Here is a 25,359-nt window from a genome sequence, read left to right as displayed (position 1 = left end):
AACTCTGACAGTAGAACAAGAACTGGAAAAGGAATAATAACAACAGTGATATAATAAAAAAAAATCAGGAATAGAAATAACTCTGACAGTAGAACAAGAACTGGATAAGGAATAATAACAACAGTAATATTATATGAAGAACTAACTAAGAAATAGAAATAACTCTGACAGTAGAACAAGAACTGGATAAGGAATAATAACAAAAATGATATTACAAGAAGTACTAAATTATGAATAGAAATAACACTGATAGTAGAACAAAAACAGGATAAGGAATAATAACAACGGTGATATTATAAGAAAAACTAAATAAGGAATACAAATAACTCTGACAGTAGAACAAGAACTGGATAACGAATAATAACAACAGTGATATTATAAGAAGAACTAAATAAGGAATAGAAATTACTCTGACGGTAAAACAAGAACTGGATAAGGAATAATAACAACGGTGATCTTACAAGAAGAAATAATTAAGGTATAGAAATAACACTGATAGTAGAAAAAGATCTGGATAAGGAATAATAACAACAGTAATATTAATAAAAGAACTAAATTAGGAATAGAAATATCACTGAGAGTAGAACAAGAATTGGAGAAAGAATAATAACAACGGTGATATTATAAGAAGAACTAAATAAGGTATAGAAATAACACTGATAGTAGAACAAGAACTGGATAAGGAATAATAACAACGGAGATGTTATAAGAAGAACTAAATAAGAAATAGAAATAACACTGATAGTAGAACAAGAACAGGATAAGGAATAATAACAACAGTGATATTACGAAACGAACTATTTAAGAAATAGAAATAACTTTGATGGTAGACAAGAACTGGATAAGGAATAATAACAACAGTGCTATTATAAGAAGAGCTAAATAAGAAATAGAAATAACTCTGACAGTAGAACAAGAACTGGAAAGGAATAATAATAACAGTGGTATTATAAGAAGATCTAAATAAGGAATATAAATTACTCTGACAGTTGAACAAGAACTGGATAAGGAATAATAACAAAGGTGATCTTACAAGAAGAACTAATTAAGGTATAGAAATTAAATTGATAGAAAAACAATAACTGGATAAGGAATAATAACAACGGTGATCTTACAAGAAGAACTAATTAAGGTATAGAAATTAAATTGATAGAAAAACAATAACTGGATAAGGAATAATAACAACGGTGATGTTATAAGAAGAACTAAATAAGAAATAGAAATAACTCTGACAGTAGAACAAGATCTTGATAAAGAATAATAACAACAATGATATTACAAGAAAAACTAAATAAGGACTAGAAATTACTCTGACTGTAGAACAAGAACTGTATAAGGAATAATAACAAAGGTGATATTACAAGAAGAACTAATTAAGGAATAGAAATTACACTGATAGAAGAAGAAGAACTGGATAAGGAATAATAACAACGGTGATCTTAAAAGAAGAACTAATTAAGGAATAGAAATTACACTGATAGAAGAAGAAGAACTCGATAAGGAATAATGACAACGGTGATGTTATAAGAAGAACTAAATAAGGAATAGAAATAACTCTGACAGGAAAACAAGAACTGAATAAGGAATAATAACAAAGGTGATAATACAAGAAGACTCATTAAGTTATATAAATTACTATGACAATAAAAGAAGAACTGGGTAAGGAATAATAACAACGGTGATCTTACAAGAAGAAAAAATTAAGGAATAGAAATTACTCTGACAGTTGAACAAGAACTGGATAAGGAATAATAATAACAGTGCTATTATAAGACGAGCTAAATAACAAAAAGAAATAACTCTGACAGTAGAACAAGAACTGGATAAGGAATAAAAACAACAGTGATATTATAAGAAGAACAAAATAAGGAATAGAAATTACGCTGACAGTTGAAGAAGAACTTGATAAAGAATAATAAAAACAGTGATATGATAAGAAGAACTAAATTTCGAATAGAAATAACACTGATAATAAAATAAGAATTAAATAAAGAATAATAGCAACGGTGATATTACAAGAAGAAGTAATTAAGATATAGAAATAGCACTGATAGAAAACAAAAACTGGATAAGGAATAATGACAACAATGATATTACAAGAAAAACTAAATAAGGAATAGAAATAACTCTGACAGTAGAACAAGAACTGGATAAGGAATAATAACAACGGTGATATTACGAGACAAACAAAATAAGGAATAAAAATAACTCTGACAGTAGAACAACTACTGGATAAGATATAATAAGAACAGTGATATTATAAGAAAAACTCACTTGGGAATAGAAATAACTCTGACAGTAGAACAACTACTGGATAAGGAATAATAACAACAGTGATATTACAAGAAGAACTAAAAAAAGAATAGAACTAACACTGACAGTAGCACAATAAATGGATAAAGAATAATAAAAAAAGTGATATTACAAGCAGAACTAAATAATAAATGGAAGAAACACTCACAGTAGAACAAGAACTGGATAAGGAATAATAACAACAGTGATATTATAAGAAGAACTAATAACGGAATAGAAATAACTCTGACAGTAGAACAAGAACTGGATAAGAAATAATAACAACAGTAATATTATATGAAAAACTAAATAAGGAACAGAAATAACTCTGACAGGAAAACAAGAACTGGATAAGGAATAATAACAACGGTGATATTATAAGAAGTTCTAAAAAAGAAATAGAAATAACACTGACAGATGAACAAGAACTGGATAAGGAATAATAACAACTGTGATAATATAAGAAGAACTAAAAAATAAATTGAAATAACACTGACAGTTGAACAAGAACTGGGTAAGGAATAATAAAAACAGTGATATTATAAGAAAAACTAAATTAGGAATAGAAATAACACTTACAGTAGAACAAGAACTGGAGAAAGGAAAATAACAACAGTGATATTATAAGAAAAACTAAATTAGGAATTGAAGTAAAAGAGACAGTAGAGCAAGAACTGGATACGGAATAATAACAACGGTGATATTACAAGAAGAACTAAATAAGATATAGGAATAACACTTATAGTAAAACAATAACTGGATAAGAAATAATAACAACAGCGATGTTATAAGAAAAACTAAATTAGGAATAGAAATAACACTGACAGTAGAACAAGAAATGGATAAAAAATAATAACAACAGTGATATTATAAGAAGAACCAAATAAGGAATAGAAATAACTCTGACAGAAGAACAAGAACTGGAAAAGAAATAATAACAACAGTGATATTATAAAAAGAATTAAATTAGTATTAGAAATAACTCTTACAGTAGAACAAGAACTGGATAAGAAATAATAACAACAGTGATATTATAAAAAACTAAATTAGGAATTGAAGTAAAAGTGACAGAGGAACAAGAACTGGATAAGGAATAATAAAAACAGTGATATTATAAGAAAAACTAAATTAGGAATAGAAATAAAACTGATAGTAGAATAAGAACTAGATAAGGAATGATAACAACGGTGTTCTTACAAGAAGAATTAAATTAGGAATAGAAATAACACTGACAGTACAACAAGAACTGGATAAGAAATAATAACAACGGGGATAAATAAGAAGAACTAAATAAGAAATGAAATAACGCTGATAGTATAAAAATACTGGTTAAGGAATAATAACAACAGTGATATTACAAGAAGAACTAAATAAGGAATAGAATTAACTCTGATAGTGAAACAAGAACTGTATAAGAAATAATAACAACAGTGATATTATAAGAAAAACTAAATGAGGAATAGAAATTACTCTGACAGTTAAACAAGAACTGGATAAGGAATAATAACAACAGTGATATTACGAGACAAACAAAATAAGGAATAGAAATAACTCTGACAAAAGAACAAGAACTGGAAAAGAAATAATAACAACAGAGATATTATAAAAACAATTAAATTAGTTTTAGAAATAACTCTAACAGTAGAACAAGAACTGGATAAGAAATAATAACAACAGTGATATTATAAGAAAAACTAAATTAGGAATAGAAATAACAATGATAGTAGAATAAGAACTAGGTAAGGAATGATAACAACGGTGTTCTTACAAGAATAATTAAATTAGGAATAGAAATATCACTGACAGTACAACAAGAACTGGATAAGAAATAATAACAACGGAGATAAATAAGAAGAACTAAATAAGAAATGAAATAACTCTGATAGGATAAAAAAATATTGGTTAAGGAATAATAACAACAGTGATATTACAAGAAGAACTAAATAAGGAATAGAAATAACTCTGATAGTGAAACAAGAACTGTATAAGGAATAAAAACAACAGTTATAAGACAAGAAGAACTAAATTAGAAATAACAATAAAACTGACAGTAGAACAAGAACTGGATAAGGAATAATAACAACAATGATATTACAAGTAGAACTAAATAAGGAATAGAAATAACACTGACAAAAGAACAAGAACTGGAAATGGAATAATAACAACAGTGATAATATAAAAAGAATTAAATTAGTATTAGAAATAACTCTGACAGTAGAAGAAGAACTGCATAAGCAATGAAAACAACAATGATATTACGAGACTAACTAAATGAGGAATAGAAATTACTATGACAGTAGAACAGAAACTGTATAAAGAATAATAACAACAGTGACATGACAAGAAGAAATAATTAAGGAATAGAAATAATTCTGACAATAGAACAAAAACTGGATGAAAAATAATAACAACAGTGATATTATAAGAAGAACAAAATAAGGAACAGAAATTTCTCTGACAGTTGAACAAGAACTGGATAATAAATAATAACAACGGTTATATCACAAGAAGAACTAAATTAGAGTTAGAAATAACTCTGATAGTAAAACAAGAACTGGATAAGGAATAATGACACCAGTGATACAACAAGAAGAACTAAAAAAGAAATAGAAATCACTCTGACAGTAGAACATAAACTGGATGATAAATAATAACAACAGTGATATTATAAGATTAAGGAAATAAAGAAGAGAAATTGATTTGACAGTTTAACAAGAACTGCATAAAGAATAATAATAACAATGATAATACAAAAAAAAATAAGGAAAAGAAATAACAATGAAAGTAGAACAAGAACTGGATAAGGAATAATAACAACAGTGATATTACAAGAAGAACTAAATAAGAAATAGAAATAACACTGATAGTAGAGCAAGAACTGTATAAGGATAATAACAACAGTAATATTACGAGAGGAAATATTTAAGGAATAGAAATAACTTTCATGGTAGACAAGAACTAGATATGGAATAATAAAAACAGTGCTATTATAAAAAGAACTAAATAGGAAATAGAAATAAATCTAAAAGAAGAACAAGAACTGGATAAGGAATAACAACAACGGTGATATTACAAGAAGAACTAATTAAGATATAGAAAGGACACTGATAGTAAAGCTAGAACTGGGAAAGAAATAATAACAACAGTGATATTATAAGAAGAATTAATTAAGAAATAAAAATCACGCTGACAGTAGAACAATAACTGGATAAGGAATAATAAGAACAGTTATATTAGAAGAAGAATTAATAACGGAATAGAAATAAATATGACAGGATAACAAGAACTGGATAAGGAACAATAACAACGGTGATATTACAAGAAGAATTAAATAAGAAATAGAAATAACTCTGACAAAAGAACAAGAACTGGAAATGGAATAATAACAACAGTTATAATATAAAAAGAATTAAATTAGTATTAGAAATAACTCTGACAGTAGAAGAAGAACTGAATAAGCAATGATAACAACAGTGATATTACGAGACTAACTAAATAAGGAATAGAAATAACTCTGACAGTAGAACAAATACAGGATAAAAAATAATAACAACAGTGATATTATATGAAGAACCAACTTGGAAATAGAAATCACACTGACAGTAGAACAAGAATTGGATAAGGAATATTAACAACAGTGATATTATAAGAAGAACTAAATAAGAAATAGAAATAACTCTTACAGTAGAACAAAAACTGTATAAGGAATAATAACAACAGTGACATTACAAGAAAACTAATTATGGAATAGAAATAATACTGACAGTTAAACAAGAACAGTGTAGAAATAATAACAGTGATATTAGAAGAAGAACTAATAAATCAATAGAAATAAACTGAGAGCAGAACAAGAACAGGACAAAAAATAATAACAACAGTGATATTATAAGAAGAACTAATTAAGGAATAAAAATAACTCTGACAGTTGAAGAAGAACAAGTTAAGAAATAATAAAAACGGTGATATTACAAGAAGAACTAATTAAGATATAGAAAGGACACTGATAGTAACGCAAGAACTGGGTAAGAAATAATAACAACAGTGATATTATAAGAAGTACTAAATAAGAAATAGAGATAACCCTGATAGTAAAACAAGGTCTGGATAAGGAATAATAACAACAATGATATTACATAAAGAACTAAATAAGAAATAGAAATAACTCTGACAGTAGAACAAGAAATAGATAAGAAATAATAACAACAGTGATATTACAAGAAGAATTATTTAAGGAATAAAAACACTCAGACAGAAGAACACGAACTGGATAAGGAATAATGAGAACAGTTATATTAGAAGAAGAATTAATAACGGAATAGAAATAACTATGACAGGGGAAAAAGAACTGGATAAGGAAAAATAACAACGGTCATATTAGAAGAAGAATTAAAAAAGAAATAGAAATAACTCTGATAGTAAAACAAGAACTGGATAAGGAATAATAACAACGGTGATATCACAAGAAGAACTAAATAAGAAATAGAAATAACTCTGATAGTAAAACAAGAACTGTATAAGGAATAATAACAACAGTGATACTTCAAGAAGAACAAAATAAGAAATAGAAATAACTCTGACAGTAGAACAAGAAATGGATAAGGAATAACAGCAACGGTGATATTATAAGAAGAACTAAATAAGAAATAGAAATAACACTGACAGTAGAATATAAACTATATGAGGAATAATAACAACAGTGACATTACAAGAAAAACTAATTAAGGAATAGAAATAACACTGACAGTTGAACAAGAAATATGTAAGAAATAATAACAACAGTGATATTAGAAGAAAAAGCAAATAAGGAAGATAAATTAATTTGACAGTTTAACAAGAACTGCATAAAGAATAATAATAACAATGATATTACAAAAAGAACTAAATAAGGGAAAGAAATAACACTGATAGTAGATGAAGAACTGGATAAGGAATAATAACAACAGTAATATTACAAGCAGAACCAAATAGGAAATAGAAATAACACTGATAGTAGAACTAGAACTGTATAAGGATAATAACAACAGTGATATTACGAGATAAAATATTTAAGGAATAGAAATAACTTTCATCGTAGTCAAGAACTAGATATGGAATAATAAAAATAGTGCTTTTATAAAAAGAACTAAATAAGAAATAGAAATAACTCTAAAAGAAGAACTAGAACTGGAAAAGGAATAATAACAATAGTGATAATATAAAAAGAATTAAATTAGTATTAGAAATAGCTCTGACAGTAAAAGAAGAACTGCATAAGCAATGATAACAACAGAGATATTACGAAACTAACCAAATAAGGAATAGAAATAACTCTGACAGTAGAACAAGTACTGGATAAAAAATAATAACAACAGTGATATTATAAGAAGAACCAACTTGGGAATAGAAATAACACTGGCAGTAGAACAAGAACTGGATAAGGAATAATAACAACAGTGATATCACAAGAAGAACTAAATAAGAAATAGAAATAACTCTGACAGTAAAACAAGAACTGTATAAGGAATAATAATAACAGTGATATTATAAGAAGAACTAAATCAGGAATAGAAAGACCACTGATAGTAGAATAAAAACTGGATAAAAAATAATAACAACAGTGATATTATAAGAAGAACCAACTTTGGAATAGGAATAACACTGGCAGTATAACAAGAAATGGATAAGGAATAATAACAACAGTGATATTACGAGACGATCTATATAAGGAATAGAAATAACTTTGATGGCAGACAAGAAGTGGATAAGGAATAATAACAACAGTTCTATTATAAGAAGAGCTAAATAAGAAATATAAATAACTCTGACAGTAGAACAAGAACTGGATAAAGAATAATAACAACAGTGATATAAATAGAGCTAAATAAGGAATAGAAATAATTCTGACATTAGAACAAGAACTGGATAAAAAAATAATAACAACGGTGATATCACAAGAAGAACTAAATATGATATAGAAATAACTCTGATAGTAAAAGAGGAACTGGATAAGGAATAATAACAACAGTGATACTGGAAGAAGAACTAAATAAGAAATAGAAATAACTCTCACATTAGAACAAGAACTGGATAAGAAATAACAACAACAATGATATTACATAAAGAACTAAATAAGAAATAGAAATAACACTGACAGTAGAATAAAAACTGGATAATTTATAATAACAACAATGATATTACAAGAAGAACTAAATAAGGAATAGATAAACACTGATTGTAGAACAAGAACTGAATAAGAAATAATTACAACGGTGTTCTTACAAGAAGAACTAATTAAAATATAGAAATAACACTAATAGTGAAAGAACATATGGATAAGGAATAATAACAACGGTGATATTGCAGGAAGAAGTAATTAAGATAGAGAAATAACACTGAGAGTAAAACAAGAAATGGATAAGAAATAATAACAACGGTGATATTATAAGAAGAACTAATCAAAGTAAAAACATAGCACTTTAGAAAAAGAACTAGATAGGGAATAATAACAACGGTGATATTACGAGACGATCTATTTAAGGAATAGAAATAACTTTGAGGGTAGACAAGAAGTAGATAAGGAAAAATAACAACAGTGCTATTATAAGAAGGGCTAAATAAGAAATAGAAATAACTCTGACAGTAGAACAAGAACTGGATAAGGAATAATAACAACAGTGATATTACAAGAAGAACTAAAAAAAGAATAGAACTAAAACTGACAGTAACACAAGATCTGATTAAAGAATAGTAACAACAATGATATTACATAAAGAACTAAATAAGAAATAGAAAAAGAACTCTGAGAGTAGGACAAAAAATGGATAGGAAAAATAACAACGTTGATATTATAAGAAGAACTAACTTAGGAATAAAAATATCACTGAGAGTAGAACAAGATATGGATAAGGAATGATAACAACGGTGATATTATAAGAAGAACGAAATAACAAATAGAAATAACTTTCATAGTACAAAAAGAACTGGGTAAGGAATAATAACAACGGTGATCCTTCAAGAAGAACTAATTAAGGTATAGAAATAACTCTGATAGTAGAACAAGAACTGGATAAGGAATAATAACAACCGTGATATTATAAGAACTAACTTTTGAATAGAATTAACACTGACAATAGAACAACAACTGTATAAGGAATAATAACAACAAATATTACGAGACGAACTATTTAAGGAATAGAAATAACTTTGATGGTAGACAAAAACTGGATAAGAAATAATAACAACAGTGCTATTATAAGAAGATCTAAATAAGAAATAGAAATAACTCTGACAGTAGAACAAGAACTGGATAAGGAATAATAACAACGGTGATCTTACAAGAAGAACTAATCAAGGTATAGTAATAACACTGATAGTAAAAAAAGAAATGGATAAGAAATAATAACAACACTGATATTTCAAGAAGAACTAATTAAGGTATAGAAATAACTCTGACAGTAGAACAAGAACAGTATAAGGAATAATAAGAAGAGTGATATTAGAAGAACAATTAATAACGGAATAGAAATAACTCTGACAGTTGAACTAGAAGTGGATAAGAAGTAATAACAACGGTGATCTTACAAGAAGAACTAATCAAGGTATAGTAATAACACTGATAGAAGAACAAGAACTGGATAAGGAATAATAACAACGGTGATATTACAAGAAGACCTAATTAATGTATAAAAATAACACTGATAGTAAAAAAAGAAATGGATAAGAAATAATAACAACACTGATATTTCAAGAAGAACTAATTAAGGTATAGAAATAACTCTGACAGTAGAACAAGAACAGTATAAGGAATAATAAGAAGAGTGATATTAGAAGAACAATTAATAACGGAATAGAAATAACTCTGACAGTTGAACTAGAAGTGGATAAGAAGTAATAACAACAGTGATATTACAAGAAGAACTAAATAAGGAAAAAATAACTCTCACAGTAGAACAAGAACTGGATAAAGAATAATAACAACGGTGATGTTATTAGAGGAACTAAATAAGAAATAGAAATAACACTGATAGTAGAACAAGAACTGGATAAGGATTAATAACAACAGTAATATTACGAGACGGACTATTTAAGGAATAGAAATATCTCTGACAGAAGAACAACAACTGTATAAGGAATAATAACAATAGTGACATTGCAAGAAGAACTAAATAAGGAATAGAAATAACACTGACATTTGAACAAGAACTGGGTAAGGAATAATAACAACAATGATATTACAAGAAGAACAAAATAAGCAATAGAAATAACACTGACAGTAGAACAAGAACAGGATGAGGAATAATAACAACAGTGATATTACAAGAAGAACTAAAAAAGCAATAGAAATAACTCTGACAGTTGAACTAGAAGTGGATAAAAAGTAATAACAACAGTGATATTACAAGAAGAACTAAATAAGGAAAAAATAACTCTCACAGTAGAACAAGAACTGGATAAAGAATAATAACAACGGTGATGTTATTAGAGGAACTAAATAAGAAATAGAAATAACACTGATAGTAGAACAAGAACTGGATAAGGATTAATAACAACAGTAATATTACGAGACGGACTATTTAAGGAATAGAAATATCTCTGACAGAAGAACAAAAACTGTATAAGGAATAATAACAATAGTGACATTGCAAGAAGAACTAAATAAGGAATAGAAATAACACTGACATTTGAACAAGAACTGGGTAAGGAATAATAACAACAATGATATTACAAGAAGAACAAAATAAGCAATAGAAATAACACTGACAGTAGAACAAGAACAGGATGAGGAATAATAACAACAATGATATTACAAGAAGAACTAAAAAAGCAATAGAAATAACACTGACAGTTGAACAAGAACTGGGTAAGGAATAATAACAATATTGATATTACAAAAAGAACTAAATAAGGAATAGAAATAACACTTATAGAAGAACAAGAACTGGATAAGAAATAATAACAACAGTGATAATACAAGAAGAACTAAATAAGGAAAGAAATAACTCTGACAGTAGAACAAGAACTGGATAAGGAATAATGACAACGGTGATGTTACAAGAAGAACTAAATAAGAAATAGAAATAACACTGATAGTAGAACAAGAACTGGATAAGAATAATAACAACAGCGATATTACGAGACGAAGTATTTAAGGAATATAAATAACTTTGATGGAGGACAATAACTGGATAAGGAATAATAAAAACAGTGCTATTATAAGAAGTGCTAAATAAGAAACAGAAATAACTCTGACAGCTGAACAAGAACTGGATAAGAAATAATAACAACGGTGATATTACAAGAAGAACTAAAAAAGAAATAGAACTGACTCTGACAGTGACACAAGAACTGGATAAAGAATAATAACAACAGTGATATTTGTAGAAGAAATAAATAAGGAATAGAAATAACTCTGATAGTAAAACAAGAACTGGATAAGGAATAATAACAACGTTGATCTTACTAGAAGAACTAACTAAGTTTTAGAAATAACACTGATTGCAGAACAAGATTTAAATAAGAAATAATAACAACTGTGATACTACAAGATGAACTAATTAAGATATAAAAATAACACTGATAGTAAAACAAGAAAAGAATAAGAAATAATAACAAAAGTTATATTATAAAAAGATCAGAATAAGAAATAGAAATAACTCTGATAGTAGAACTAGAAGTGGATAAGGAATAATAACAACAGTGGTATTACAAGAAGATCTAATTAAGGAACAGAAATAACTCTGAAAGTAGATAAAGAACCGGATAAGGAATAATAAGAAGAGTGATATTAGAAGAACAATTAATAACGGAATAGAAATAACTCTGTCAACAGAACAAGAACTGGATAAGGAATAATAACAACAGTGATATTATAAGAAGAAACATATAAGGAATAAAAATTACTGTGATAGTAAAACAAGAACTGAATAAGGAATAATAACAACGATGATATAACAAGAAGTTAAGATATAGAAATAACACTGATAGAAAACAAGAACTGGATAAGAAATACTAACAACAGTGATATTACAACAAGAACTAAATAAGGAATCGAAATAACTCTTATATTAAAACAATAACTGTGTATGGAATAATAACAACGGTGATCTTACAAGAAGAACTAATTAAGGTATGGAAATAACACTGATAAAAGAACAAGAACTGGATATGGAATAATAACAACGGTGATGTTATAAGAAGAACTAAATAAGAAATAGAAAAACACTGATAGTAGAACAAGAATTGGATAAGGAATAATATCAATATTGATACTACAAGAAGAACCAATTAAGATATAGAAATAACACTGATAGTAAAACAAGAACTGTATCATGTATAATAACAACGGTGATATTAGAAGAAGAACTAATTAAGGTATAGAAATAACTCTAACAGAAGAACAAGAACTGGATAAGGAATAATAAGAACAGTGATATTATAAGAAGAACTAAATTAGAAATAGAAATAACGCTGACAGTAGAACAAAAACTGTATAAGGTATAATAAGAATAGTGACATTACAAGAAGAACTAATTAAGGAATAGAAATAACACTGATAGTAGAACAAGAACAGGATGAGGAATAATAACAACAGTGATATTACAAGAAGAACTAAATAAGGAATAGAAATAACTCTGATAGTAAAACAAGAACTGGATAAGGAATAATAAGAAGAGTGATTTTAGAAGAACTAATAATGGAATAGGAATAACTCTGACAGTAGAACAAGAACTGGATAAGGAATAATAACAAACAGTGATATTGTAAGAAGAACCAAATAAGGAATACTAATTACTCTGACAGTTGAACAAGAACTGGATAAAGAATAATATTAACAGTGATATTATAAGAAGAATTAAATAAGGGATGGAAATAATACTGATAGTAGAATAATAAATGGATAAGGAATAATAACAACAGTGATATTATAAGAAGAACTAAATAAGAAATAGAAATAACACTTATAGTAGAACAATAACTGGATAATAAATAACAACAACAGTGATATTTCGAGACTAACTAAATAAGGAATAGAAATAACTCTGACAGTAAAACAAGAACTGGATAAGGAATAATAACACTAAGATTACAAGAAAAACTAAATACGAAATAGTAATAACAATGAGATTAGAAGAAGAAATTGTAATAACACTGATATTGTGAGAGATTAACAAGTAAGATAACAGAATACCATGCATATGGTTGAAAAGATACAAAACTTTCCCGTTTCTTTGTAAATAAATATTACAACATTTCTATGTTGCAAATGTATATTTACACACGCATAACCTAATACTTTCTGGTTTTAAGTGATAACAGAATACTTACAAGACGTAAATCACTTCATATTTTTAAACAGTATTTAATATCATTTCAACTTTATATTGTGCTTGTTTATTATATTTCATTTAAGCTCATTAGTTAAACTCTATATGAAAAAATGTATTTCTATGTAGTACTGATACGTTAAGTTGTGGAGCTGCTGTGTCGAAAATCAGAAACGCCTTTGAAGCTAAGGGAAGGGAATATGACGTTTGTGTCATTAAGTATTTAATTATATAATTAAGAACGCAACAATTTTAAATAATAGTTAACCCTAAAATTTATTTTTCGTCTTTTATCACGTTTTATTGTCAGTGTTTTAAAGTGTACGTTCTTCCAACGCTAGTTTGGGGTGAAGTGCTGAAATTGTACAAAACTGATTTCTGTAGAGTAGGTTGAGTTTGCTGTAAGTCAAATATATAATTTGAAATACTTGATAATGTTGGAATTCGAAAACTAAACATGTTCTTGATTTAGAAATTAAAAGTTTAACTTTGCTGAAGATTCGAAAGACAAAATTTACTTTTCAGTAGTGACCAGCGAATCGATGATTTATAGAATAAAACTTGCTTCTCAGTTCGGACTGAATTTATGATGCTATCTATTTGCCGGATAAATTTGGGAAGTAACCTTGCCTGAGAACACAGTTTGTATTTCAGGGTAAAGAAAAATATTGAATACACTTTCAGGATGGACTGAAAAATACATTCTCTTTATATGAGCCTCACTGTATGTATAGTAGGTCGTAACAAATAGCTTACGAGCATAAAATTTTGTATAATGTACAATAAAGTTATATATTTATCTTTATGACTTGAAATAATAATGACAACAGAACAGAAAGATAACTGTTATTATACCATGCGGACAATTTCTGACAAAAAGTAAATTAATTCAAATAAGATAATTTTTTTACATTATTTCAAAAGGTGTTTCGTATTAATTATCTAAAACAGTTTTATACTGTGAAATAATATAGTATACTGTGTTATACTATGAAATAGTATAGTATACTGTGTTATACTGTGAAATAGTATATTATATTGTGTTATACTATGAAATAGTACAGTATATTGTGTTATACTGTGAAATAGTATAGTATATTGTGTTATACTATGAAATAGTATAGTATACTGTGTTATACTGTGAAATAGTATAGTATATTGTGTTATACTGTGAAATAGTATAGTATATTGTGTTATACTGTGAAATAGTATAGTATACTGTGTTATACTGTGAAATAGTATAGTATATTGTGTTATACTATGAAATAGTATAGTATACTGTGTTATACTGTGAAATAGTATAGTATATTGTGTTATACTATGAAATAGTATAGTATATTGTGTTATACTGTGAAATAGTATAGTATACTGTGTTATACTGTGAAATAGTATAGTATACTATGTTATACTGTGAAATAGTATAGTATATTGTGTTATTCTGTGAAATAGTATAGTATATTGTGTTATACTGTGAAATAGTATAGTATATTGTGTTATACTGTGAAATAATATAGTATATGTGTTATACTGTGAAATAGTATAGTATATTGTGTTATACTGTGAAATAGTATAGTATACTGTGTTATACTGTGAAATAGTATAATTATATTGTATTATACTGTGAGAATAGTATATAGTATACTGTGTTATACTGTGAAATAGTATAGTATACTGTGTTATACTGTGAAATAGTATAGTATATTGTGTTATACTATGAAATAGTGTATATATATTGTGTTATTCTGTGAAATAGTATAGTATATTGTGTTATACTGTGAAATAGTATAGTATACTCTGTTATACTGTGAAATAGTATAGTATATTGTGCATTATACTGTGAAATAGTATAGTATATTGTGTTATACTGTGAAATAGTATAGTATACTGTGTTATAACCTGTGAAATAGTATAGTATATTGTGTTATACTATGAAACAGTATAGCATACTGTGTTATACTGTGAAATAGTATAGTATATTGTGTTATACTATGAAATAGTATAGTATACTGTGTTATACTGTGAAATAGTATAGTATACTATGTTATACTGTGAAATAGTATAGTATATTGTGTTATTCTGTGAAATAGTATAGTATATTGTGTTATACTGTGAAATAGTATAGTATACTCTGTTATACTGTGAAATAGTATAGTATATTGTATTATACTGTGAAATAGTATAGTATATTGTGTTATACTGTGAAATAGTATAGCATATACTGTGTTATACTGTGAAATAGTATAGTATATTGTGTTATACTATGAAATAGTATAGTATAACTGTGTTATACCTGTGAAACAGTATAGTATATTGTGTTATACTATGAAATAGTATAGCATATATTGTGTTATACTGTGAAATAGTATAGTATACTGTGTTATACTGTGAAATAGTATAGTATACTATGTTATACTGTGAAATAATTATAGTATATTGTGTTATTCTGTGAAATAGTATAGTATATTGTGTTTATACTGTGTGAAATAGTATAGTATATTGTGTTATACTGTGAAATAATATAGTATATGTGTTATACTGTGAAATATTATAGTATATATTGTGTTATACTGTGAAATAGTATAGTATACTGTGTTATACTGTGAAATAGTATAGTATATATTGTGTATATACTGTGAAATAGCATAGTATACGTGTGTTATACTGTGAAATAGTATAGTATACTGTGTTTATACACTGTGAAATAGTATAGTATATATTGTGTTATACTATGAAATAGTATAGTATACTGTGTTATACTGTGAAATAGTATAGTATACTGTGTTATACTCTTGAGAAATAGTATAGTATACTATGTTATACTGCGAAATAGTGTAGTATACTGTGTTATATACTGTGAAATAGCATATAATGTATTGTGTTATACTGTGAAATAGTATAGTATATTGTAATATATACTGTGAAATAGTATAGTATACTGTGTTATACTGTGAAATACTATAGTATATTGTGTTATAACCTGTGAAATAGTATAGTATATTGTATTATACTGTGAAATAGTATATGGCATACTGTGTTATACTGTGAAATAGTATAGTATACTGTGTTATACTGTGAAATAGTATAGCATATACTGTGTTATACTGTGAAATAGTATAGAGTATTGTGTGTTATACTGTGAAATAGTATAGTATATTGTATTATACTGTGAAATAGTATAGTATACTGTGTTATACTGTGAAATACTATAGTATATTGTGTTATACTGTGAAATAGTATAGTATATTGTATTATACTGTGAAAAGCATATATGGTATACTGTGTTATACTGTGAAATAGTATAGTATACTGTGTTATACTGTGAAATAGTATAGTATACTGTGTTATACTGTGAAATAGTATAGTATATTGTGTTATACTGTGAAATACTATAGTATATTGTGTTATACGGTGAAATAGTATAGTATATTGTGTTATACTATGAAATAGTACAGTATATTGTGTTATAATGTGAAATAGTATAGATAACTGTGTTATACTATGAAATAGTATAGTATATTGTGTTATACTGTGAAATAGTATAGTATACTGTGTTATACTGTGAAATAGTATAGTATACTATGTTATACTGTGAAATAGTATAGTATATTGTGTTATTCTGTGAAATAGTATAGTATATTGTGTTATACTGTGAAATAGTATAATGTATTGTGTTATACTGTGAAATAGTATAGTATATTGTATTATACTGTGAAATAGTATAGTATACTGTGTTATACTGTGAAATACTATAGTATATTGTGTTATACTGTGAAATAGTATAGTATATTGTATTATACTGTGAAATAGTATAGTATACTGTGTTATACTGTGAAATAGTATAGTATACTGTGTTATACTGTGAAATAGTATAGTATACTGTGTTATACTGTGAAATAGTATAGAGTATTGTGTTATACTGTGAAATAGTATAGTATATTGTATTATACTGTGAAATAGTATAGTATACTGTGTTATACTGTGAAATACTATAGTATATTGTGTTATACTGTGAAATAGCATATGGTATATTGTATTATACTGTGAAATAGTATAGTATACTGTGTTATACTGTGAAATAATAGTATAGTATACTGTGTTATACTGTGAAATAGTATAGTATACTGTGTTATACTGTGAAATAGTATAGTATATTGTGTTATACTGTGAAATACTATAGTATATTGTGTTATACTGTGAAATAGTATAGTATATTGTGTTATACTATGAAATAGTACAGTATATTGTGTTATAATGTGAAATAGTATAGATAACTGTGTTATACTATGAAATAGTATAGTATATTGTGTTATACTGTGAAATAGTATAGTATACTGTGTTATACTGTGAAATAGTATAGTATACTATGTTATACTGTGAAATAGTATAGTATATTGTGTTATTCTGTGAAATAGTATAGTATATTGTGTTATACTGTGAAATAGTATAGTATATTTTGTTATACTGTGAAATAGTATAGTATATTGTGTTATACTGTGAAATATATAGTATACTGTGTTATACTGTGAAATACTATAGTATATTGTGTTATACTGTGAAATAGTATAGTATATTGTATTATACTGTGAAATAGTATAGTATACTGTGTTCTACTGTGTAATAGTATAGTATACTGTGTTATACTGTGAAATAGTATAGTATACTGTGTTATACTGTGAAATAGTACAGTATATTGTGTTATACTATGAAATAGTATAGTATATTGTGTTATAATGTGAAATAGTATAGATAACTGTGTTATACTGTGAAATAGTATAGTATAGTGTGTTATACTGTGAAATAGTATAGTATATTGTGTTATACTGTGAAATAGTATAGTATATTGTATTATACTGTGAAATAGTATAGTATACTGTGTTATACTGTGAAATAGTATAGTATACTGTGTTATACTGTGAAATAGTATAGTATATTGTGTTATAATGTGAAATAGTATAGATAACTGTGTTATACTGTGAAATAGTATAGTATACTGTGTTATACTGTGAAATAGTATAGTATACTGTGTTATACTGTGAAATACTATAGTATATTGTGTTATACTGTGAAATAGTATAGTATATTGTATTATACTGTGAAATAGTATAGTATACTGTGTTATACTGTGAAATAGTATAGTATGCTGTGTTATACTGTGAAATAGTATAGTATACTGTGTTATACTGTGAAATAGTATAGTATATTGTGTTATTCTGTGAAATACTATAGTATATTGTGTTATATACTGTGAAATAGTATAGTATACTGTGTTATACTGTGAAATAGTATAGTATATTGTCAGGTTATAATGTGAAATAGTATAGATAACTGTGTTATACTGTGAAATAGTATAGTATACTGTGTTATACTGTGAAATAGTATATATATACTGTGTTATACTGTGAAATACTATAGTATATTGTGTTATACTGTGTGAAATAGTATAGCATATATTGTAATTATACTGTGAAATAGTATAGTATACTGTGTTATACTGTGAAATAGTATAGTATGCTGTGTTATACTGTGAAATAGTATAGTATACTGTGTTATACTGTGAAATAGTATAGTATATTGTGTTATTCTGTGAAATACTATAGTATATTGTGTTATACTGTGAAATAGTATAGTATACTGTGTTATACTGTGAAATAGTATAGTATATTGTGTTATTCTGTGAAATACTATAGTATATTGTGTTATACTGTGAAATAGTATAGTATATTGTGTTATACTATGAAATAGTACAGTATATTGTGTTATAATGTGAAATAGTATAGATAACCGTGTTATACTATGAAATAGTATAGTATACTGTGTTATACTATGAAATAGTATAGTATATTGTGTCATACTGTGAAATGGTATATTATACTGTGTTATACTGTGAAATAGTATAGTATGTTGTGTTATACTATGAAATAGTATAGTATATTGTGTTATACTGTGAAATAGTATAGTATACTGTGTTATACTGTGAAATAGTATAGTATACTATGTTATACTGTGAAATAGTATAGTATATTGTGTTATTTTGTGAAATAGTATAGTATACTGTGTTATACTGTGAAATAGTATAGTATATTGTGTTATACTATGAAATAGTATAGTATATTGTGTTATACTGTGAAATAGTACAGTATATTGTGTTATACTGTGAAATAGTATAGTATACTGTGTTATACTGTGAAATAGTATAGTATATTGTGTTATACTATGAAATAGTATAGTATATTGTGTTATAATGTGAAATAGTATAGATAACTGTGTTATACTGTGAAATAGTATAGTATACTGTGTTATACTGTGAAATAGTATAGTATATTGTGTTATACTATGAAATAGTATAGTATACTGTGTTATACTGTGAAATAGTATAGTATATTGTATTATACTGTGAAATAGTATAGTATATTGTGTTATACTATGAAATAGTATAGTATATTGTGTTATACTGTGAAATAGTACAGTATATTGTGTTATACTGTGAAATAGTATAGTATACTGTGTTATACTGTGAAATAGTAATAAAATACCTAACAAAAACAAGTTATATTCACACACATTCTTACACATAATGTTCAACGCTATTTTTATTATTTTTAATAATAAATATTTACAATTGTAAACCAAATGAAGCTAATTACCAAACTCGTTTCTTGAAGACTAGAACGTTCTTGAATGTGTATGAAATCGTCTCAGTAAATGATGTGTACAAATTATTCTAAGACGAGACTAATTTGTTCATCTATAGACTGATAACACTGTATAACAATGTTTTCTAATTTGTTCATTTATAGACTGATAACACTGCATAACAATGGTTTCTAATTTGTTCATCTATAGACTGATAACACTGCATAACAATGGTTTCTAATTTGTTCATCTATAGACTGATAACACTGCATAACAATGTTTTCTAATTTGTTCATCTATAGACTGATAACACTGCATAACAATGGTTTCTAATTTGTTCATCTATAGACTGATAACACTGCATAACAATGGTTTCTAATTTGTTCATCTATAGACTGATAACACTGCATAACAATGGTTTCTAATTTGTTCATCTATAGACTGATAACACTGCATAACAATGTTTTCTAATTTGTTCATCTATAGACTGATAACACTGCATAACAATGTTTTCTAATTTGTTCATCTATAGACTGATAACACTGCATAACAATGTTTTTGAAAAGTTTTTGCTGATTGTGACAGGTACCTGGTGGGTATGCACAAATAAAGTTTGGTTTTGATTCATCACGTGAGAACTCTGATAAACAGTTAACTGTTTACCGGCAATAACGTATTTAATTGCGTTTATGTTTATAATACGCAATTAAGTTCAACGTAATTAAGTGTTTTGCTCCTGATTTCCGTTTCTATTCAATATCCGGTGCATCACGTTGCAGTGTTCAACGGTAGTCAGCAAGCATTGACGAATTCCAGTTGCCCTGATATCGTTTACCCATTGTAGCAAAACTGAAGATTTCGATGAAACGGTACGTGATGGACAAATTTGGATGTGATTTTCGTGATCAACAGCCAAAAATCTATAAGGAACACTCAATAGTGTTCAAGAAGCAAAAACTTTGTTGTCAATGAATTAAAGACATACGTAAGTGGAATATTTATAAATACGCCAGTTAATTGTGTTTCTTGGTTTTGAACATAACACAACAATGCTACACATTGGGCTATTTGTGCTCTGCCAACCACAGGTATCTAAGCTCGGTTTCGAGCGTTATAAGTTCGTAGACACCTCACTGTGCCACTGGGGGCAATTATTTGTGAAATAAGATTTATCAATAGCTACAATGAAGTTATACAAGACGCAATGTTTGTAACCAAACAAATGAAATACTTTCGTTATAATTAACTAGACTGACCTTTCATACCTACTGTATTACCGAATAACTCAAGAGAACCAATGTCGGAAAGCATTAAAGTATTGGTATCAAAAGTTGGATTCTTTTAATAGAAATAAAATAGAATCAATATCATACTTGAATATCATGGTACTTATTGAAAATATAAAACTACATCGACAATTTATGATCCAATAATTTTTCTTGACATTAATTTATCTTGTGATTTCATTATTTATCTTTTAACACTACTTTATCTTGTGATTTCATTATTTATCTTTTAACACTACTTTATCTTGTGATTTCATTATTTATCTTTTGATACTACTTTATCTTGTGATTTCATTATTTATCTTTTGACACTACTTTATATTGTGATTTAATTATTTATCTTTTGACACTACTTTATCTTGTGATTTCATTATTTATCTTTGACACTACTTTATCTTGTGATTTCATTATTTATCTTTTGACACTTCTTTATCTTGTGATTTCATTATTTATCTTTTAACACTACTTTATCTTGTGATTTCATTATTTATCTTTTAACACTACTTTATCTTGTGATTTCATTATTTATCTTTTAACACTACTTTATCTTGTGATTTCATTATTTATCTTTTAACACTACTTTATCTTGTGATTTCATTATTTATCTTTTGATACTACTTTATCTTGTGATTTCATTATTTATCTTTTGACACTACTTTATATTGTGATTTAATTATTTATCTTTTGACACTACTTTATCTTGTGATTTCATTATTTATCTTTGACACTACTTTATCTTGTGATTTCATTATTTATCTTTTGACACTTCTTTATCTTGTGATTTCATTATTTATCTTTTGACACTACTTTAATACCTCCAGTAGACTCTAATAACTTACTAATATTGCTCATATTCATATCTTTAAGTTTAATCACATAATCTAAGACATTACAGTAGTGACGTGGATTCAGTTACTCCGATAATAATAACCTTTTACTTTCTTACATTCAGTCATCCGGTACTTCAATTAATTATTTTTCCGGTAACCTACTCTTATGTTTATCTACGTTATTTTTTTATGAAGAGCCTAAACAGATTTTTATTGAAAATATGAATACATCAAATACACTTGAGCCACATAACATCCTTTTAAAAATCATGATGTAATACATATAAGTCAAGGTTTTAAATACGTCAATTACACATCAGCCACGTAACATCCTTTGAAAATCATGACATAATACACAGAAGTCAAGTTTTCATAATACGACAGGCACACATCAGCCACATAACATCCTTTGAAAATCATGACATAATACACAGGAGTCAAGTTTTCATAAAACGACAGGTACACATCAGCAATATAACAGTTTTGAAAAATGAACATTTAATACTTATAAGGCAAGATTTTGTTTGGGCGAATTCATGTTTTGTTTTATCACGATTTTTTATTTCTTTTAATGATTCACTAAAGCTTCTGTTACCAAACTCAAGAAATCTTCACACAAGCCAATCTGGTTGTAATTTTCAGGACATATCTTATGACCCTCTTTTAAATCATGAGTAGCAGTATCACAATCCACATTTTATAGATATGCTTGTCTTTTTACGTACTTAACAATCTACATTTTATAGATATGCTTGTCTTTTTACGTACTTAACAATCTACATTTTATAGATATGCTTGTCTTTTTACGTACTTAACAATCTACATTTTATAGATATGCTTGTCTTTTTACGTACTTAACAATCTACATTTTATAGATATGCTTGTCTTTTTACGTACTTAACAATCCACATTTTATAGATATGCTGGTCTTTTTACGTACTTAACAATCTACATTTTATAGATATGCTTGTCTTTTTACGTACTTAACAATCTACATTTTATAGATATGCTTGTCTTTTCACGTACTTAACAATCTATATTTTATAGATATGCTGGTCTTTTTACGTACTTAACAATCCACATTTTATAGATATGCTTGTATTTATACGAATTTATTCTACAAAGCCGTTGTTATTAAATATGTTTCTCGTGTTTTTTATATCTTTAATTCTTGTAGATCTTTGATGTTCTTTAGGATGTTATTTATATTCTTATTTTAATTGTTGTGTGCTTTTATAAGTTTTCATCTTTTATAATTCTTCAAAATTATTTGATTAAACTAGTTTTTGTTCGTAATTCTAACAATTATTTCCTGTATTTATCCTCCTATCTTTCTCTTGCTTTTCTTCCTTCATTCTTATTTCATCAGTTGTTTAACTGGTATATCTATAGTCACGACACTGATAGCTTAACTAAACTGGTATATCTATAGTCACGACACTGATAGCTTAACTAAACTGGTATATCTATAATCACGACACTAATAGCTTAACTAAACTGGTATATCTATAATAACGACACTGATAGCTTAACTAAACTGGTATATCTATAGTCACGACACTGATAGCTTAACTAAACTGGTATATCTATAATCACGACACTGATAGCTTAACTAAACTGGTATATCTATTGTCACGACACTGATAGCTTAACCAAACTGGTATATCTATAGTCACGACACTGATAGCCCTGCTAAACTGGTATATGTATTGTCACGACCCCGATAGCTTAACTAAACTGGTATATCTATAGTCACAACACTGATAGCCTTACTGTTATATCTATCATTTTGTCTTTATAAAATATTATTTTCTCTTTCAGTTTCAGTTTTACGTAACAGTAATTTTGTCTTTAAATTTAAATTAAAGCCTTTACTAAAACTAAGAAAGGTAATATTTCTTATTCTTACCGATTTTGATAACCTTTGGCAGCCCACAGACTACGGTGAAACAACAAAATACGGTAGACCACAACACACACAGCCGTCGTTTACGTTTCATGGTAACTTTCACAAAGTTTCTCTGTTTTGTGTGGTTATTTTCAACGCCACAAGACCTGTAGCGAATGTGTTGACATAGATATTGACCTTTTATGACTAAAAACCAATAGAACCACCTACTACTTCGAACCGCAGCAGACGCGTGTCTGGATCTATGTTCTTACAGTATCGCTTACTGTCGTCCCTTTCTGCATGCATTATTTTCCTTTAGCACGCTGCAGTTGGTTCTCCTGAGTTTTACCACCATCCACAGGCGCCTCTCTGTCAAATTACGCATGACTCCCGGGTGTTATCTGTTGCGCATGACACCTCACGAGTCTCTAACTGACACACAGAGAATACCGCTGCTGTTCCTTCCTACAGCAGTGTTAGAATATCGCTGCTGTTTCTTCCTACATCAGTGTTAGAATACCGCTGCTGTTCCTTCCTACACCAGTGTCAGAATACCGCTGCTGTTCCTTCCTGCATCAGTGTTAGAATATCGCTGCTGTTCCTTCCTGCATCAGTGTTAGAATATCGCTGCTGTTCCTTACTACACCAGTGTTAGAATATCGCTGCTGTTCCTTCCCGCATCAGTGTTAGAATATCGCTGGTGTTCCTTACTACACCAGTGTTAGAATACTGCTACTGTTTCTCACTACACCAGTGTTTAGTTTACCTCTAACTACTGTTATTTTTCGAGTTTTTTCCCGTCTGGATTGTTAATAGGATATTGAACGTATCGTTTGTTTTCTGGATGGTAATTTTCAGTAGCTTGGCCAGATCTGATTGTAATTTGTCTTTAGATTTCATTGTCTTCACTCACATTCTTTCAGTGTAAATGTAATGTATATATATATATATATATATTGAAAGAAATACTTACTATTCAACTGTTCTAAAATACTTACTATTCAACTGTTCTAAAATACTTACTATTCAACTGTTCTGAAATACTTACTATTCAACTGTTCTTAAATACTTACTATTCAACTGTTCTGAAATACTTACTATTCAACTGTTCTGAAATACATACT

General features: G+C 27.4%; 1 pseudogene across 1 annotated transcript in view; it reads right to left on the bottom strand.

Moving 5' to 3' along the window:
- Positions 1-24,721, bottom strand: part of LOC143223780 (glutamate receptor ionotropic, kainate 2-like) — a 157,530-nt pseudogene extending 132,809 nt beyond the window's left edge. The window contains exon 1 of the transcript XR_013013073.1: positions 24,254-24,721. The product of XR_013013073.1 is annotated as a glutamate receptor ionotropic, kainate 2-like (transcript). The remainder of the gene's footprint in view (positions 1-24,253) is intronic.
- Positions 24,722-25,359: the final 638 nt, after the last annotated feature.

The sequence above is a fragment of the Tachypleus tridentatus genome, chromosome 8, assembly GCF_004210375.1.
Source record: "Tachypleus tridentatus isolate NWPU-2018 chromosome 8, ASM421037v1, whole genome shotgun sequence".
Lineage (NCBI taxonomy): Eukaryota > Metazoa > Arthropoda > Merostomata > Xiphosura > Limulidae > Tachypleus > Tachypleus tridentatus.
The sequence above is the reverse complement of the archived record's forward strand: the minus strand, read 5'-3'. Positions and strand labels throughout refer to the sequence as shown.